The sequence below is a fragment of the Ochotona curzoniae genome, unplaced genomic scaffold, assembly GCF_017591425.1.
Source record: "Ochotona curzoniae isolate NIBS_2020 unplaced genomic scaffold, NIBS_Ocur_1.0 contig_3622, whole genome shotgun sequence".
NCBI classification, from domain to species: Eukaryota; Metazoa; Chordata; class Mammalia; order Lagomorpha; family Ochotonidae; genus Ochotona; species Ochotona curzoniae.
The window spans coordinates 14,790,014-14,809,702 of NW_024465926.1; the positions used below are offsets into that span (position 1 = coordinate 14,790,014).

The 19,689-nt window shown below is 53.7% G+C and overlaps 1 long non-coding RNA gene across 1 annotated transcript; it reads left to right on the top strand.

The window, feature by feature from the left end:
* The first annotated feature begins 7,919 nt into the window (after positions 1 to 7,919).
* Positions 7,920 to 15,995, top strand: LOC121157731. Its single transcript, XR_005884099.1, has 3 exons — positions 7,920 to 8,159; positions 14,046 to 14,078; positions 14,870 to 15,995. It is a non-coding gene; the product is annotated as an uncharacterized LOC121157731 (long non-coding RNA).
* The last annotated feature ends 3,694 nt before the right edge of the window (positions 15,996 to 19,689 follow it).

Consider the following 19,689-nt stretch of genomic DNA (forward strand, 5'->3'; position numbering starts at 1 on the left):
CAAAGGTAACTGATTGCAATGAGCAGGGCAGGAAAGAGTAGCACCTGGGGCTGAACCCCAAATTTCGCCTCCCCAAGTCCCCATTTTCCACTCTCCATCACTGAAGACCTGCACTAAAGTATCATTTCTCTCTAAGTGGGGTCCCACATTTGGACAGAGCCCATGGACCAAGCAAACATCAATGAGTGACAGGTTTCTATAGCACAGGTGAATTCTCCCTGCCTGTCACTTCCTGCAATCACTTTGGGCCAGGCATTTGTTCTCTTTGCATTTCAGCATTCTTAGCAGCATATAGAGAGAAGCACCTTTAGTCTGCACCAGGAATATAGGGTCTCACAGGGAGCCCTGTCCTGGGGAGAGTGACCTGGAGAGTCCCTCTCTCCAGCGACACTGCCACTCCTTCCCTGGTATGAAGTCTCTCCTCTCTCCCCCTCCCCAACACATACATCCACTCCTGGTCTCCATAGTAACTGACGGATGAATTCTGACCTGTGGCTGTGAGGGTGGGAGGTGATCTCTCCCAGGCTGTTAGGGAAGGCTGCTTGGGGAACAGTGATTTCATACTAGCAAATTCCAGAGACATCTTGGGGCCTGCCATACACACATTCTCAAAATACATGTGTGCATGCGCCTGCACTGGTGTTGGTGGGGGTGTTGGCATGTCTTGTGTCTGTGTGTGTGTACATGTGTGTGCCTAGGGTGCCCGCCTCTCCAGAGAGATCTTCCTTATAGGGAAAGTAGATCCTGCCCCTTCCTTCCTGTACCCCTCTTGTCACTTCACGGTGCCTCCATGAGTCTGTGATGAAAGCTGTGGGTCCCCTGGGGGCCCAGGGAGGAGGCCTCCTGGGACAGGGGCGCAGAAACACCTGCACGACACATGGTTTGCCACAGCGAGCCTGGGAGTTTGCTGGAGGTTGCTGAGGGGCTTGTGTTTTGGCATCCATCATACTTCTCTATGCAGAGGCCACCAGGGTACTCGGGCCACACATGTGGGTGTGCCTGGGCTGTCACCAACATTTCTGCCACAGGTCCTTCAGCTCTGTAGATAAGAGTACTGAGGCTCAGGGTGAGGGTTGGATCAAGGTCACAGAGAAGAGGTAGGGGATGCGCTGTGTGAGAGGGCCTCCCTCTGTCATCCAGCACCCCTCCACAGTTGCCAGGGACACCCTGTGCAGACCTGCTGGCCCGCTTCCTGGACATGCAGCTGCTTCCTCCCAGCTGGCGAGCTCCCATAGAACTGTCAATGCCCCAATCACGAGTCCTCCCCAGCGAGGTCCTCCCTGGCTGCTTCTGTAGCATGGGACAGGCTGTGGTACAAACCTCTCCCAGCTTGGGGGGCTTGTGAGGACCCGAGTGCAGTGTGGGTTCTGCAGACCTGTGCAGCAGTGGGACTGAGGAGCACACTAGGCATGACGGAGCCCTGCAGCAAGCTGGGACATGGGACATGATGGTGAGGGCGAGGAGGCCCATGGAAGGAGCTGAGCTTCTCTGAGACACCTGTCACCCTTGGTGACAACCCGGCCGACCAGCCATGTTCCCTAAATAATCTGGCAAACTTAGCATTGCCCAGCACCCCTGTATCCCTCACCAGGCATCCCCACTGTGTCCTGGGGACCTCACAATAGACTGAAGAGGTCTCTGGGTCCCTTCCCTTCTCATTGTCACAATCTGTTCAGCCTTTGGCAGATGTGCTGCTTGCATTCAGCTTCGCTGGGACCAGCAACACTTGGATGGAAGTCACCCCCATATGCATAAGGTATTATTGTTTGTGACCACAGCTACTGCCAGGACAGTGGATGAGGCCCAGCACAGATGGGTCTAGGCTGTGGTTTGCCGGGAGTCAGGGCACTTCAGCTGTGGGTACTGGAGTGCTCACCCCTCTCAAGGTCACTTCTGCCCAGCCGGCATTTCTGAGCCCAGCATCTGCTGGTAACTCAACCTTCCTGCCAGTGACTCCCCTCCCATCTGGACTGGCTGGCTGGGAACCTGAGGGTAGTTGGTGGCACGCCAGGTTGGATGCCCAAGGTAGCTCATTGTCCTTCATGGCTACTATGTGTCCCGTGGGAACCACTCAGACCTGTGAGGAGCAGCATGGCTCCGCACGGCCTAGGTAACAATGCTGGGGGACACAGGGCATAGGGCCTCTTGTAGGTACAGAAGGACCCAAGAGTAGTTAGCTTTGCCTTGAAGCACGGCAGACTGGGAGGAGCTGTGGGAGTGGCTGGCCTTGTGAATGATGCCAGGCGGCGTTTCCCGGGGCATGCAGCTCCTGCTCCACTGTTGTCACTTGCTGCCAGCTCACTGGATCCTCCACAAAAACCCATTCTACAGATGACAACTCTGAGACTCAGGGTTTGGAGACAGGGAGTGATGTGGTCAGTGTGTACATTTTTAGGATGCTCTCCCTGGGCTTGGCATGGTGGCAACAGGCAGTGGGGTCTGGGAACCAGTGGGTCAGAGGTGATGGGGTCCAGAGGGACAGCATTGATGCTTTAAAAGTGGGGGTTGGGGTGGGGAAAGGCTGTGCTCACTGGGCCAGGTGTCCCTGGTAGGCCAGATCTGGGATACAGGGGAGATGGCAATGAACCTGACCATGAAACACCAGAGTTCACAGAGCTTCCTGCCAGAGCTGTGTATATGGGGTGTGCAGAGGGGACTTCACATTCAGCTGGGAGGCTGTGGAAGGCCTTGGCCAGTGGGTGACAGGTCAGCAGGGACCAGAGCTAGCCAGGTGGGCATATCCCTGAGGAAGAGAATTCTAGCAGAGGCAGCAGAGAGAGCCAAGGACCTGTAGCATACTGGACAGGTTTGGGGGGAGAGCTGGATCAGATGCAGAGGGTGAGGGTGACTTCCTGTGTCTGCCTTGGAGACAGGGGGATGGCGGAGATGGGAAAAGGGTCAACTCCAGTTTAGACAGGCCAAACAATTACCATACTCTTGGCACCTGCCTCAGTGCTTGGCACATAGGATGTCATCTCACCAGGGCACCACAGACTCGTGGGTATGCCGAGCCAGAAAGAAGGCACAAATGCCAGGGCCTTTGGGGGGCTGCACTCAGCTGGCAAGTGCCACACCAGCCTCCTTGAGGCCCAGGCTAGGTCCAGGGGTGACAACAAGCTCTTGTCCTGTTATAGGAACAATGACTGAGGCTGGAACTTGGCTGGGGACTTGCTTCCAAATGCCCTGTGATGGAACGGAGGGACGAAGGAACGCAGCCGTGGTGGAGGGAGAGAGAAACAGCAGCAAAGCAAGGGGCACGAGGTGCTTAGGTTTGAAAGCAGGTGATACGGCTCTGCTTTTGGCAAAGGGCTCCTGCATGTCAGACAGGCTGGGCCAGGAGGCCTGCTGACTCTGCCTGTGGCCACCTGTGGCTCTCCTGGGCAGGGCAGCGCAGGGCAGGGCAGGGCAATTCGGGAGCGAGCCAGGGCTCCATGGTGCCTCAATTCGCCAGCAACAGCCTTCTCTGGAATCAGCAGCATCCTCTCCCCAACTCCCCTGCAGAAGGCTGGATTTCCTGGCTGTATGAATGAGCCATCTGCATAACACCTGCCACAGGTCATGACGAGGGATGTAGTGAGGCCAGAGTGAGGGCTCAGCAAATGTCGGAGGACTCACACATGAGCACTGCCCCAGTCGTGGAGAGCAGGCTGCGCAAGGATGGTATCCACTTAGAGTGGAATACGGGCCAGCTGTGAAACCCCACACTTAGAGAAGTCTAACAACATGCCTTTGCTATAATACAAAGAAGAAAAATCCCAAACCATTAAAACGGCAGCCAGGTTACAGAACTGTGCCTAATAGCACGATCTGTGTTTTACAAAAAGAAAAAAAAAATCCCCCAGGATGTATTCATATCTAGCAGATTAGGAGGAAAATAGAATGTTTAGTTACTGTGTATGGTGGGGGAGATTAGCTAGTTTTGTGTCCTTCATGTTGTTTTTAACAAGCTTACCAAATTTTCGACAATGAACACACATTGCTTTTATAATTTGAAATCACTACAATGAAGATTTGCAAAACACCGTTGGTGCCAGCAAAAATAAAGTGATTAGGTGACTAAGTCAGTGATATTTAACTCACTGAAAACTTTTAAAGCTAATTTTATTGCCTTTTGAAAAAAAAATTTTAAAAAGCAAACATTTCTTTGCACTTTCTGACAGGAAACTTCATTAAAGTCCTAGACAAATAATCTCCATTGTCCTTGACCCTCATAATCATTCCTGGTGCTGGAGCAAATTGGATCTGCCCAACGTTTGAGGAAACGGTTTCTGCGTGAACCTTAAGGTTTTATTTCCAGTCGACTGATACACCCCTGGCCATGATAATCCTGGATCTCACATTTTAAAAAACATTTTACAACGCTGCAGCGCTCAGGGAATGCTAGACATCATTCTAAGCCCCGGGGATGGGAGAGCAACAAACACAATGGCCAAACATCCCCACCTGTGGGAAGCCTGCTTCTACAGGTGACAACAGACCATGTGTAGAAGCGGTGTGGGCAGTGAGCACGGCGCAGCAGCCTGCAGAGGGCTGGGCCACAAGCAAGAAGGGCTGCTCTTCGAATCAGCCTGATAAAACTCAGCTGGATGACTGCACAGACTGAAGGCACTTCTAACAGCCCTGCCCCTTGCGGACCACCAGCACTCATGTTCTTCCCTGAGACGTGATCTGCCTGAAGACTTCCAACAACTCGTGACGTGTCGCCGAGGGACACGGGGCCATCACTTCTACCAACACATCTCCAACCCCCATGAGTGACAGCGATGAAGGAGCTGGTCTGCCCCCTGCGGAGTTCCGTGGACCTCACCCCTGGGAGCCTCAGTGCGGTCACTCTTACAACAGGGACATCAGATGACACAGCTGGCCGATGACTGACCGGGAGCTGCCGGCAGGATTCAGAGAGAGAACACTCATGTGTGTGATATGTGTGTTCATGAAACCCAGACACAGCAGGGCCATGGCAGAGGCCCCTGGACCCTCCCTTCTGGGTCCCACGACTGTGCGTGAGACACGTTAACTGTTAGTCCTGTGTTTGAGCATAAACAAAGGCTTTGAAAGGTAAAAACAAAACAAAACAAAACAAAACAAAACAAAACAAAAAACCATCTAGCAAAGGCAGGGATCTGCTCGGGACCACCTGCAGTCACCCAGGCATCCTACTCCGCTCCCAACTGTGACCCCCCACTGTCCTCACTTCCCACCCAAGGTGCCAACAGCTTTTGGGAGGCCAACAACTTCTTGCCCTGCACCCTATGCACGCAGCAGGGGCATGAGGCAAGAACTGCCCTCACCCCCTGGCTCCAAGCCCAGCATCTGCTGACAGCGACTCCCAAGGGCCGTGCCCACATCGCATGGTATTCCCTCTGGGCTGCTGTAAGCACTCAACGTGACCTGGTGGACACAAAGCTAGTCATCCTTGAAGCATTCCTCTGGGAAGATGCAGGACTGTGACACACTGCTGGGCACTGGGGCAAGCTACAGAGCAAGAGGAAGAGGAACAGGAGGCGAGGCAAGAGGCAGCCCATTCTGCTGCCTCACTAGCTCCCCTTTGAGCCACATGACCATGATTCCCCCTTGGAAACTACTCATCCATGCCCTTCTGTGCCAAGCTGGACCACAGGTAGCCAGGGACCAACACGAGCGCCCACAAGCTGGACTTTGCTTTCCTCCCATCAGTGCTCCTGTTGCCCACACCTTCCCTGCCACCCCAAGGATTGCGCATGCTCCTCAGGCCCTGGGCCACGCTCCACTCTGTAGTCTTCCTCTCCCAGGCAGTCACCAGCTCCAAGCCCTCCTCCCAAACATTACCACTTCAGATGCTTCCTGACTTGTCACTTGGATGAGCAAGTCCCGGTCAACCAGGACTCCGGGCTGGGATCCTCGTGGCTGCTGTCCCTGCAGCCTGCCTGAACCCCTCAGCACTGGCACATCCAGTCCAACAGCTATAGCAAGACATTCTGGCCATGCCCTCAAAGCCCAGACAGGAGCAAGGGGTGTGGGTTCCCTTATACAGAGCCAGAATAGTGTGTGGGGTAATCCTTCTGGGGCCCCAAGGCTCCCCCCCCCACTCCCTGCCTGGCACCAGGAGGCCAAATGTCCCTGATCCACAGGCAGAGAAGTCCAGCCTGGAGGGAGATGGTGTGGGATAGGCAGCTTGGCAGGGGTCTGTGCGAGAAAGGGTTGGGCCTCAAGAGGGAGTAAGTGTGGCTTTGGAATGCAGTGGTAGTCAGCCACCCTGGGTGAGTCCCAGGCATCTTTGGCGGTTGGAGTGGGGGCACTCACTACTTCAGAGGAAGTCACTCTGCCCCCAAGCATCTGTTGGTGCTGGATACCTCACACAAGACCACCTGTTGCCAGCCACAGCTGAGGGCCTCCAAGGATAGGTGACTGTGGATCAAGTCCCTGGAACCCGCGCCTTTAACATCGTCACTAGCGCCCTTGGCTTCCCAGTCTGGATCTGGCCACTTATGCTGGCGTGGGTGGGGATGGAAGTGGGAGGGGGCGGCCTCTAGGCGGGCCAGCTAGGCTCCAGGCTAAGAGGAAGGGCCGGGTGGCGTGGGTCGGCCGTGGTGGGCCGCGCACTGCTAGGCTTCGGCCTGGCAGAGCGACTGCCGCCCGGCGCGCGCGCAGGCAACAAACCGCTGCCACCTCCTCGGTGGGACTCTGCCTCAGGCCCCTGACAAAGTCGGCCCCAAAGCGGGAGAAGGCGCACTGGAGATGCTCCCGGTCCCACCTTGGGCGCAAAGAAGCGGACGCAGCGGCCATGGAAGCCGGCATGCAGCCCGCGAGAGCCGCCCGTCGGAGGCCAAACTTCCTGACTTAGGGGTTCAGGACCCCAAACTCTGCCATGCCACCCCCGGCCCTTGCCTCTCCTACTCCGGCCATAAGCGTGCTCTGGGCTCCCTTCCTTGCTGGGACACTCCAGGGTCCCCCAAACCGAGGGCGGGAAGACGGTCTCGAATCTCGCATCCTCTTCCCCACCCCACCCCTACGCTGGATGGATGAATGCGCGTCGGAGCTTCGAAGCCTGCAGGGGCAGCTCCCGTTCTCCGAGGCCCAGGTGCGGGCTTCGGGGCAGTGTCTGCCCGCGCCGGATCTCGGTGGGCCGCCTGGCAGGGGTGGGAGCGGGAAAAGGGCCGGGGGTCCGTCAAGAGTCCCAGGATCCCGCTTCCCTCCAAGCGCGCTGCGGTGCCCTCGGGACCGCGCATCCACCCGCCGCCGCGCCGCGCGCCGCGCGCCGCCCCCGGCTCTGTGCGACAGCCGCTGTCGCCGCCGCGCGCGGGGAAGGCAGCCGGCCCCGTTCCCCAGTGTACCCCCCGGCCCCCACGCCCCTTACTTGGCTTGGCTGCCGCGCTCCGCTCCGTGCGCCGCAGTGCCGGCTCCAGCTTCGGCCCCCGCTGCGGTCCCCGCTCCGGCCCCGGCTCCGGCTCCAGCTCCAGCTCCGGGTCCTGCTCGGATGCCGCCGCGCTCGGGCTCGAGCTCGGGCGTCGCGGGGGGCGCGCCGCTCCGCCTCGGGCTGCTGGGCGCGCAGGGGCGGGGCGGCGAGGCGAGGCGGGGCCGGGCCGAGCGCACCGGCCGCTCGCGAGCCCGGGACCAAGCGGCGGCAGCGGCGGCGGTGGAGGTTTCCCGGGGACCCGGGCCCGGCCCGACCCTGCCCTGCGGCAGCCCTGCCCGGGCGCCTGTTGTCCCCGAGCCACTGTTTACGCCACCGTCACCGGGCTCGGGCTCCCTCGGCGGCGGCGGTGGCCGTTCGGCTCCTGGGTTCAGCGCTGCTGCGCCACGGCCGGGGTCGGGGCCGCGGGCGAGGGGGAGGGCCGAGCCGCGCCTCTCTGCGCACAGCCAGCCTGACACCCACACGGCGGCAGGCGGGGCAGGCGGTGAGCCACAGCCCGCGCCAGCCAGCCAGCCAGTCAGCCAGCCAGACAGGAGCGGGGAGGACAGACAGGCGTGCACAGAGAGTGACACACTGACAGACGGGGACAGGGAAGGGCTGCCACCCAGACACATGCTAACAAGGATGGGCACACACTCGGTGTCAGGAAGGGGCAGTTAGGCGGTCGGACGCACTTGGGCAGGGGACCCCTGGCCAGGGCAGAAACCCAAGGCAAAGTGGAGACCGGACGGCAGGTAGAGGGGCTCCCTTGCCCAGTTGCTGGCAGGTAAGTTCTGGGGCACTAGGGTTTCAAATGGGCCCCGGAGCAACCAGCAGGCTTGCTTTCATCACCCTGTGTGGCCCCAGTCTGCACCTTCAGCCTCTCCTACTTTCCTGGCAGGTGTTTGTGTGGGGGGAGGGGTTGCTGCAGGAGGTGTGCCCCGGTCAGTTTGATGCATGACTTGATGACACATCCTGTGGCCAAACCACTCCTAACCCCAATTTATTGATGAGGACACTGGGATTTAAAGAGGTGAAGGGAACTGGCAGGTCAGACTTGCAGGCTTGCACCTGTCTGGGAAGAACTTCTTGAAAACAAAGCATGGCAGGAAGAGCTGAAGGTGTGGAGGGGTAAGAGGAGCAGGGAGGATGGTGTGGGAGGATGGTGTGGGAGGGCAGTGACCCGGTCACAGACTCTGCAGGGTGTGTCTTCCAGGAGCCGCAGCCTGTTAGGAGGTTAGAGCTCATGCCCAGTGGTCACAGAACAGGCTGCTTCCTGGGCCAGATCTGTGTGCCAAGAAAGGGCGCTCAATCTGGCCTGTTGTGCTTCTTGCATGGAGCTTCAAGTTCAGTGGAGATTTCGCTGGCTGGACGGGGTAAAGTGAGATGTTCCAGGAGAGGGAATAGCTAGTGTGTACAATGAGGAGGGGAGCATTGAGAGGCCACAGTGAGTCCAGGGATGTAGGAGGCTTGGGATATTGGGAGTGAAGCTGAATGTGAATTAGTGGTGTGTGATAAGCAACATGTGGAAAGCTGGGTCATAAAAGCCTCGAGTGACAGGATGAAGGCCTTGGCAGCCATGGGAGGGCTTGAGGAAGGATGGTGTGGTCGGGTTCTGCTGTCATGTGGATGACCGGAGGGGACATTTGTGTACAGAAGGGCTCAGTGCTGGGCTAGCCTCTGCAGAAGACTCGGGCCAGCCCAGAGATCAGGATCCAAAATCACTCCTCACCCCACCGGTGCAGCCACACTGAAGCTTGTGGGTGAGGAGGATTTAGGGTTCTTGCTGGTGCAGCACATACTGTGAGGACTGTAGGCGCAGGTGGCTTCTCTCCCGCTATAGGGCTGCCAAAGACTTTTCTTCCTGCTTCTGTCCACCTTGGGCACCAGGGCTTCCTCGGCAGTTTCATGTCCCACTTTCTGCCTCTGCAGTTTATAACCTCAGAACCGTTTCATTTCCTTTAGTCAATGATGTTGCCAATTTAGCCAATGATGTCGCCCCTGGTTTCCGTGGAATCTCCATCTGGTTGTTCTCCAAGGGTCTGTGGTAGTTTCAGTCCCCATGGATCTGCTACAGGGGGTCAGACTTGAGCTTAGCACCCAAGAGTTTTTGCGGCAGTGGGAAGACAGATGTCCACCAATGTGTGAACAGCTCAGGTGGCAGAGTTAGAAGGGCTTGGGTTCAAGCCTTTGCCAGTCTCTGGATGGGTGGCCTTGGGCAAGTCATATTACTTCTCATTAGCCTCAATAACTTATCTAAGGAATGGGAAAATAATATTTACCTATTGTACATTAGTTATTCTTTTAGAATCAAAGAATATTTATTTGAAAGGTAGGATTATGAGAGGAAGAGACAGTGAGATGTTCTATTTGCTGGTTCACTACCCAAATGACTACAGCAGCCACGGATCGGCCAGGCAGAAGCCAGGAGCCAGGACCTTTTTTCCATGGGAGTTCAGGGGCCCAAGTGCTTGGGCTGTCCTTTGCTACTTTCCCCAGGCCTGTTAGCTGGGAACTAACTTGGAGGTGAGAGAGCTGGGACTTGAACTCTGAACTCTGGCTCATATAGGGTGCCTGAGTTGCAGGTGGTGGCTTTACTCACTGTGCCACAATGCTGGTCCTGGTTAGTTTGTTTTTTTTTTTTTTTTTTTTGGTAGTAACCACTTGAACCATTTTAATCAACAAAAGAGGGTTTGCTAGAACCCATGTCTGAGCTCTTTGAGGACTTAAGTGAGAAACAGAGAAACATTCAGGAACCCAGGCCAAACTCTTCTCTCTGCTTCTCTGCTCGGTCACTTCATTTCTCTTCCTGTCAACCCTCTGCTTCCATTTATTCCATAGAAAAATCCACACTAGGAAGTCAGTGCATAGAATTTTGCTTCTAGCTCTAAGTGGCAGTATCTGGCTATCTGCAATCATAATTCCAAATTCTCAAGGCAGGACAAAATTGGCAGAGATGCACTGGCTGTCCACCCCTGGCCCAATCAACTGTGATCAAGGGGGTGGGGCCATTCTGCACAAACATGGCAGCTGGCACGCGAGTGTGGCTGAGCAGAGGGTAGCTCTTAGAGGCAGTGGGGCTTGGAAGTGCCTTGTTTGTTATGAAGATTAAATACTGTAATGATGTAGGCATTGGCACAGTGCTTGGGATATACTAAGAGCCCAATACTCTTCAATGGTAGCTGTTGTTATTCATTCATTCATTATCATGTTTAATGAGCACTTATAGAGGACCTGGTTGGTACTGGCTGCTGTGCTAATTATTGAGGATGAAGGAATTGAAAAATGAGAGAAATAAATGTCGATTAATCTCACATGGTCATTACTGGGATTAACTGAAAGAGTATAGTCAACGTGTGCAATTGACACACTGTACATTTGCCATCAGTGTTGCCTCCAAATGTTGAAAATCTACAAGAGCAAAAGAAAAAAACTCATAACTTTATTTTTTAAAACATTTATTTATTTTTATTGGAAAGAGAATTTACAGAGAGGAGAGACAAAAAGAAATGTCTTCTATTTGCTGGTTCACTCCACAAATTACTGCAAGCAGCTGGAGCTGAGCTGATCCTAAGGCAGGAGATTCTTCCAGGTCTCCCATGTGGGTGCAGGGTCCCAAGGCTTTGGGCCATCCCTCACTACAAGGAGCTGGATGGGAAGTGGAGCATCTGGGACATGAACCGGTACCCTTCTGGGATCCTGGTAATAGGAGGTGGAGGATTAGCCCGTTGAGCCATGATACTGGGCCCCTTACAAGTGTTCTATTTGCTTTTGCTCTCCCCGCCCCTGGCCATAGGACTGAGGCATCTCTGGTTACAAAAATAGACTTCAGTGTTCAAAAATCATGTCAGCTGCCAGATGGACAGTTTCAGATGCTGCTGGGAGTCTCATTGAAAAGTTGAGAGAGTTCAAGTTGGCATCTCATGAAGCCAAGCACTTCAGCAATGATAAACAGAGGTAGCACCTATGCACATATCTGCCTGCCACCTGCAATAGCTTTTGCATTGTCCTGTCCAGGGAAGAAGGGATCTGCTCATTGCAGGAGAGGGAATGATGGCAGGGTCATGTGATGGCGACATTACAGCAATGAGCTTGGACTTTTACAACTGCGGGTGATGACATACATGACTCACAAACACAGGCCGTGTGATTGTGTGCACACCAGTCGCAGAAGCAGGAAAAGCAGGTCTCAGAGCTGGAGGTCCTGGCCATGCTGAACCCTGGGGTGACAACATGGGGACTGCACGGAGGCTGCAAGGCTGCTGGGGGTGCTGGGGGCGCAGTTGCATGTTCTTTGTGCTAATACTTTAGTTTTTTAAAGGATGTCCCATTTTCATGTATTATCCACCCAAATCAATAGCGTCAACAACCGGAAGATGGAAGAAACAGATATTTTCTACAGTTCATGAGAGAGCTTTTTCTCCAGTTTCACTTCTTCTTAATGAGTTTTTTGGAATTTCACATTATTGTTATTTTTGAGTTTTGTGACTTGCAACAGACAATGCTTCCCTCTTTGGTGACTCAGAGGGAAGTCAGTTTTGGGGGTGGGGATGGGGAGAGGTCAACCCAGGGCCAAGTGCAGGAATTGTGTCTGTTGGTGCCATCCTGGGCTTGCTCTTGTTTCCTATCTTTTTCTTCTGTTTCAACTCACTCCCTTGTTTTAAGACGTTGTTACACTGATGTTTCGTTTGTCCTCATGTGCTCCCTGGGGTTTAAAGAAGTGGAGATGCTCTTTATTCATTACAGGAAACATTATACAGTGTGTGTTTTTGAGCAGCTTTGATTCTTTCTAGAAGATGATGCATGAATAAACTAAACTGCAGCAGCCAGCCATAGAACGTGTGTGTGTGTGTCTATGAGGTGTTTCCACTGTTCATTTCAGAGGACAGAGGGGCAGGAGGCTGACCAGGTGTGTAGTGGGTACATGGTACCCTTGTGAAACCTTGGTGGGCAGGGGACATAGGGAAGGGACCAATTGGGGCACCCCAGAACCTTGCTTTGTCAAAGTTCCAGAAACTGCAGGGTGCTCAAGGGAGCTGGTAGGAGGCAGAGGGTTGAGTTTCAAACCTCCTTCTGCCATTTACTTCCCTCCCCCCCGCCATGTCCCAGGGCCAACCTTGTCTTTCAGGACCTCGGTCCCACGGTAGGGTCTTTCGGGAGGCAACCCCTAGGGCTCTCTTCAGCATCTTCAGTCTGTGGCCCGCACCGGAAGAATCAGTTGGAGCTTGCCCCTATTCCTTGTGACCTGGTCCTCCCTCTAGAGAGCCTAGTGACTTTCAGATCTGGAGATTGTCCCCACATTGCTTATACACTCCACCCCCAACTGGGAGGAATGAGGAATCCCAGAATGCAACATTAAAGCTGGGGTGGGGCTTGGCTTGCCCCTGTGTCTGCCCTTGGGAGAACCCACCTGTGTCTGTTGGTACTGAGCTGAGTGGGATGAACTTAAAAAGCTTCTGGGAGAAGTCGTGCCCAGGAAAAGTTAGCTGTGCTGTTGTGAATCACCCCCTACCCCACCACAAGCAGCTGAGCTTGGTACTTGGGGAAAGTCTGGGTAACTATTCAGGGCAGTGGGGAGTGATGGCTTCAGCTCTGTCTCCTCGGCCTCCTGGATCATTTGTTTCTCAAGTGGGTACAGGGGCTCAAACACTTGGGCTATCACCTGCTGCCTTTTCTATGTGCATCAGCAGGGAGCTGGATTGGAAGCAGAGCACTGGGATTTGAACCTGCGTTCCAGTGGGTTGTGGGGGTTGCACCTTAACTATTTCTTAACTGACTGTGCTACAGTGCTTGTCTCTTAAGGAGCTAATGTGGTCTCTGTTCACTTCTGGGTTCTATTTCGACTCCTCACTTCCTTTTACCACCTGTAGTATCCAAACACCCCTTACTTTGGTGGCTTCGCTAACCTTGTCTCCCTGGCCAGACAGATCTTTCATCCAGGATCCTGTAATATACCATGTGTGCATTTCAGTTCCTTGCTGCCCTGTTGGGGGAGCCTTTAGTGGGGAGGACCTGAGTGTTGTCTGATGCTCTGTCCTCAGCTCGGGGTGGCACATAACCAGATTCACAGAGGAGCTCACAAAGATACCAGTGACTGTGCTGAACTGTCTGGGTTTGGAGGCTCATCTGTCCTGGCATCCAGTGGCTTCGAACTGCCTAATGCTTGTCCTCTGGCTCTCCATGCCGCTTCCCAAGATGTCATGCCTAGCTTTCCTCTTCCTTCCCACTGAGCCTCCTAGGCTTCGTGGAAGAGCTGTAGGTTTCTGAGAACAATATCTCTGATTGCTAATTAAAGAAGCCACATTCATGGACCATTCAGCAAAACCAGGTTTGGTGGAAGACTTCATTCATACCAGGATGTCGCTGGCTGCATAGAAGTCCTTTAGAAGATGAAGCAAAAACAGTCTTTAAGATAATTTTGGACTTGGAGAAAATTTAAAAAGCAAACAAAACAAAACAACCCCCCCCCCAAAAAAAAACTGTATAGAGTTCATATGTACCCTGGAAGTGGCTCCCCCTAATGTTAGCAACTTAAGTAACCACAACACAATGGTTAACAGGAAGTTCACACTGGAACAATGTTACAATGGGAAAACCAGGAGGTTGACACTGCTATAATGTTATTGGATCCTGTGGGTTTTGCCAGTTCCTGCTTCATGTTCTTTTGTTTCAGGGTCCCTTTGTTCTTAGGACCTTTACTCCTTGGGTGAGTATACTCATTGCTTGCATAAAATCTTAGGCTTTGTACCTGGTTGGTTTCCAGAAGCTGGAGGTTTCTGAGGTCGGCCTTCAGGTCAAGTTCAAGATTGCCAGCTCCTTTTCCTCTGCTGCTTGGTTTTCCTGGGGTCTTCCAGAGCAGGGGTCAGTTAGACAGGGAAGGCTAAAAGTGTTTCTTGACCTTGGGTGTTTGTCTTACCATCACTGAGTCCCTGATCAGAGTTCATTTGGTGACTAGCCATGTGTGTGAACCTTGGATGGAGGCAGGTTCCAGATGTACCCAGATGTGGCAGATTCAGGCCCCGCTGCCCTCAGGGTGCTCTCAGAGTGAGGACAGACTAGAGAGAACCTTGATGCCATGGGACAGGGAGTCGGTTAGAAGGAGATATTGAATGGGTGGGAAGCAGGGGGGATGGGAGTGACTCCCTCGTGGCAGGGATGGGTAGGGGTGGGGCAGCGGATGCTCAAGGATTTAGAAGAATCAGGAAGGAAGGAGGGGGATGGGGAGAAGCAGCAGCTGTGAAGGCTTGACTTGGAGAGAACCTGCTTGGGAAGCTCTCTGCTTCACTCATTCATCTGTCTGCTTGCCCTGGACCAGGTGCTGGGCTAGTCACAGGGTCACTGGGGTGAGGCAGGCTTGACCCTGTGTAGAAGTCTCAGAGTCAGGGCAGGGAGATAGAAAATTATGTTGGGAGTGAGGTAGAGATGGATGCCCTGAGAAGGAGGAGAGAGATGGTGCTAGAGTTCCATTCTATTTCCAAGATCTCTTTCCTTTTATAGCCCGTGGAGCAGGTGTCATAACATTCCCTGCCTTCAGAGACACACAGACCATTGTGGCTCCCAGACATCAGCAAGCACATCTCTGTCCTGCCTGCAGGTGCAAAGTGCTGACTCCTGAAGAGCTCAGCCGGCCTGAGCCCGAGAGGCTTCTCAAGACAGCAGAATTTCAAACTAAAACCAGGTAGCCCCGTGCAAGCCAGGCTGAATCTGTCACTCCCCAGAGCCCTGCCTGGCCATCAAGGATGGCCCCGCTGTGTCCAGCTGCACAGAAGCCGTCTGTCCTGTCCGACCCATGCTGACACTGTTGCCACCAGATTCTCAAGTTCTTGTCTGCAAACTCCCTGCATCATTCCTCACTCAGCAAAACACTGTGAGCTCTGCATTGTGCCCCTGGCATGGCTTGGCCAGCCTGGTGCCCCAGGGCCTGCAAGACTCGCTCTGTTCAACCAGAAGATAATCTTCTCTGGTTCCCTGAATCCAAAGGTAGAAGTTACTTTGCTTTCTTCGATGTGAAGATTCACTTCCTGCTCAGAGTCCTCACCTGAAATGCAACCTCCTATGCTCAGCGTTAAAACTTCCTGTGTAACATCAAACCTCCCCCCACAGCAACCAATACCCAGGTGTATCCCAGGTTAACACAGCTTCCCACACCCTGGACTAGAAACGCACATGGCAGAGTCCTGTGGAGATCTCTAGGTCTTACTGCACACGCAAATTTCCTGAAAGCCTCTAGCTGGGCTGAGAAACAGGCCCCAGCTGCTTACCTCACAGCTGTGAAAAGCAAGCTGTCAGTGGGTCCGAGCGTGGAAGGTGCCTCCGAGGCCCACGCAGCCGTAAACGTGGTGTCTTTCACCCCATGGATTGTGGTGGTTCTAGTCTAGAAAGCTGCGGGAGAGGTGGAGCTCAAGAACGCTGAAGGCTCTGAGGTGTGACCAGGGTCAGAGAGCCGTGAAGGTAAGGAGTCCCCCACAACATTTCTGGGTTCAAGGACCATGACTTCACAAGCGATGTAACTAATTTAAAAATTGTTTATCTTCTTAAGAAAGCAAAGCCTTTTGATCTGAAATAATAGTTGGGGATGGAATTGACCTAGAGTTGGTGTTTTTCAGTTATAAGAAAGTGTTTACAGATGAAAGTGAATGTTGTTTTCTTACTTTCAAGTTAATACATGCTGATTATGGGAAACACAGGATACAGAAGAAAAAAGATAATGCCACAGCCCGGAGATGGCGATATTCTTGGGGGCGGGGATGGATAAGCCACGGATTGAGTTCTGCTTTCTTGCTCAGCCTTGAGTTCAACCCCAGGTCCCCTGGGCACAAGGTGACTTGGATGGTGATCTGCCATCCCCCTGACTTTGTTTACCCCAGCTGGCTCTTAGGTTGTTTCAGTTCCTTTGGTCTGTTAACAGATACACCTGTGTGCACCTCACAGGCCAGTCCTTAGGGCAGGATTGCTCGATAGGTGGGGCTCCCACCTGGAGCACATTGGCCTGACCATTAAGGATCGAGGATAAAGGAGGCACCTGGCATCTGGGCCCTCAGGAAGGTGGGCCCAGCATCATCTGGAGGGCAGAGAAGGTTTGGGGTTGAGATTGGGGTGGCACCTGAGGCAGAATGCCCCAGCACAGGCCACGCAGGGGATGCACCACAGCCCTCCAAAGTCCCGGGATCTGCCCATTGTGCCTACTGCCCTGGTGGGTCAGGCTCTCCTTACTTCATCACAACCTGGTGCAAAGGAGTGGAGAGCAAACCAACCTGGCTGCTTGGCCGGGCCCGTGGCCACCTCTCTGACGTAAGTTTTTGATCAAGGTGCGGGACCCCCAGAACCCCAGGACGAGTTGCAGGACAGCACTGGTGCCCCAGCCCCGGCCAGGCATCTCTTGATCCAGCGCGCCCTCTAGTGTTCGTGTTCAGCAGCCTCCCTCCCCCCCACCCCCCCAACAGGCTCCACGGTATTTTTGCATCTTGCATGCTGTTGGCCCTCAGGTATGGGGAAGCCACCTGGGTTCCCCTCTTCTGGGCCTCCCCTTGGTCGTCTGTGAAATAAGAAGGGTCTCAAAGATTTGGCCTGGAGGGGAGCGGTAAGGGCTCACAGCCTCTCTCTTGTCCACTTGGGTGAAGCTAGCCGGTAGAATGTGGTCAGGAGATTCTGGAGTCACTGGGTTTGGGTCCCACCATTGTGTCCACTGGAGCTTCCAGATTCAAAGGCAGATCCTTGGCCTTCAGGAGGATCATCACTCCCCCACCTGGTTATGCGGGAGCCAGACAGGGCAGGTGGAGTCGAGAGCCAAGCCCCACTGGAGGGAGGGAGCGACAGGGACTTCCTCATTGGAGGTGCCTGTGACCTGGGGTAGGATCTAGTGGACAGAGCACATGGGCAGCTGTGGATTTGGGAAACAGGAGCCTCAGGCAGGTGGAATTGCTGGGCTTAAAAACCCTCCTGAGGAGGTGATGGCAGGAGTGGCAGAGCCTATAGAACGCCTCTCCTGCACACACACAGTCCTGGCAGAAGTGGTCAAAACCAAGTGTTTCCGTTTTGGGATTTTGAGACTAATAAAAAATGTGCAACAATCTGGCTTGAGGGCCGAGTCCATGAACACAAGTGAGTTTTTGGTAGTGATGGAGAACTTGGTGACAGTTTAACTTGTCCCAGCCCCACCCTCCTTGCCCCAGACCTGTGGTCACCTTGTATCAATAGCTGGTTCCCAGATAGACCCCCTCCCCTTGAAGGCTGTGTTGACCTGGCCTGGAGCACTCTGGCTCCAGCCTTTTCTCCTGGGGCTGGGGAGTGTTGGTTGAAAACAATCAGCAGCGACTATGTGACATTGAAGATGACATCTGGGGCAAGCCAGAAGCTGGCCCTACGTTTACTTTTTATCCTCAAAATTTACAAGGAAAAGTTGGAGTATAGGCTGTCCATAGGATGCTTTGGAAAGCTCTGGCATATTCCTGGGAATCTAGATGCTTATATACATAGAGTGGCTTCCAAACTTTGGTGGAAATTTTGCATTATCTTATAATTCCTCTTTCCTCATGAACTGCTTGGGGTTCCTTCAGTGTGCTGGGCTGTGCCCCTGCCCAGAGAAAACCCTGGCTTCTTATTGGCCGAAATGCAAACAATGTTGCAGCCTCGAGTCCCAGCAGCCCTGACTTGCTTTGTAGAGTTGGAGTGTGTGTGTGGTGGTGGGGGGCATGCTCTGGGGCTGAGTGAAGGCTTTGGTGGGGGTGGGGGAAGCAGCCAGGGCTCCCATTTTCCTCTGCTTCAATCTCCTTTCTATAGTGGCTGCCAATGCCTTTTCCCTTTGGATTCCTTTGATGATGGTGGTGGAGGTGCGTGTGTCTGTGTGTGTGTTTTGAGATGCAGGAATATGACTGCATGCACGCATAAGTGTTTCATACATACATATTCAGCTCCAGAACTGTAAGAATCCCAAGATTAAAAAAAATTTATTTAAGTATAAAAAATACAGTACGTCTTATGCACCAGTGTGGCCAACAGATACAGTCTGTCCCTGTAGGGCATCTACTATAATAATAGGAAGCAAAAGGATACAGGACTTGTTCCTCCCTCTAAAAATCCCGAATTGTTAACCTAAAATAACAACATCATGCGAACAGTCTTATTCTATACGTTTGTGAGAGCTAGAAACTTGTGAGTACTATTAGTAAAAAATAATAATAATAAAAAAGTTATTGATTAAAACAAGTTGGAGATATCTACAACCCCCTGGAGTGCAAGGGGCCTGGGCCAGGGTCAGTCCACAAAGAAGGAAGAGCAGAAGTCACCCCTTTGCTGCCCTCTCTGGGACTAATGATATCAGGCTGGCAGTAGGATATTCCTTACATGGGTGACAGTGGGAGCCATGCAGGTGCCATGGAGCTGGGGCGGGGCCTTGCCTTCTGCAAGGGTGGGCCTGAGGGGTTGGTTCCCTGAGATGTGGCCACCTCAAGACGTAAAGGCAAGTGGCCTGACTATGTCACTAGTCACATTTAGCGTTGTATATGGAGGTGGGGGCATTGGCCTGCTGTGCTCAAGGCTACATGGCAGCAGGGGCGAGGTAGGGGTGGGAGGCAGGGAGTGGATGGACTTAGTTCTGAGAGATGGCAGGGTCAGGGAGAGGTGAAACAAAGGGTACAGTCAGAGCCAGGTAGGAGAAACCAGGAGCGACCTCTTCTCCAAAGACACCTGCTTCCTCACACACGCCTAGGCTGAACTGGAGGGGTGTGGATGAGTGTGAAGTTTGGTCTCAGCTTCTCCATGCCCCTCTGGCCATGCAGGGTGTAGAGGTGCCCTCCTTTGCCCATGATCTATCACATGTGGTCACCACTATCTCTCCAGGATGAATTCACAGTTGCTTCAGGTTCCACAAGCCGCTTCCCTGTATCTGGCTGAATGGATGGATGCTCAGTACAGCACAGGGACTGGGTCTGGCCAGTCTGTGAGAACATATCAGGACCCAAGGTGGGGAGCTGCCACGTGGTGCCTTCCTTGTTCTTGACACGCGTGGGAGAGGCTTAGCAGGGGTGGGTGTGACAGGGTTCTGTGAGTGGGAGAGACAGGTGGACGCATAGGAGCAGTGTCCCTTGGAGGTCTGCCGAAGTGGCTCAGCCCCTTGAGTCTTTCCAAGGGTCCTGCTGTCCATCCCCCTGCCTCCAGGCAGACAGGAGCCAGGAACTCAGCAACTGAACACAGGCTGCTAGACTCTGCAGCTTTGCAGAGCCTTAAGTCTGTGTTCCGTTGTGTGTGCGTGCACGTGTGCTCACGTGAGGGCCATGTGGGCTGTCCCAGCCCAGACAGGACAGTAGACTGGCTACAGC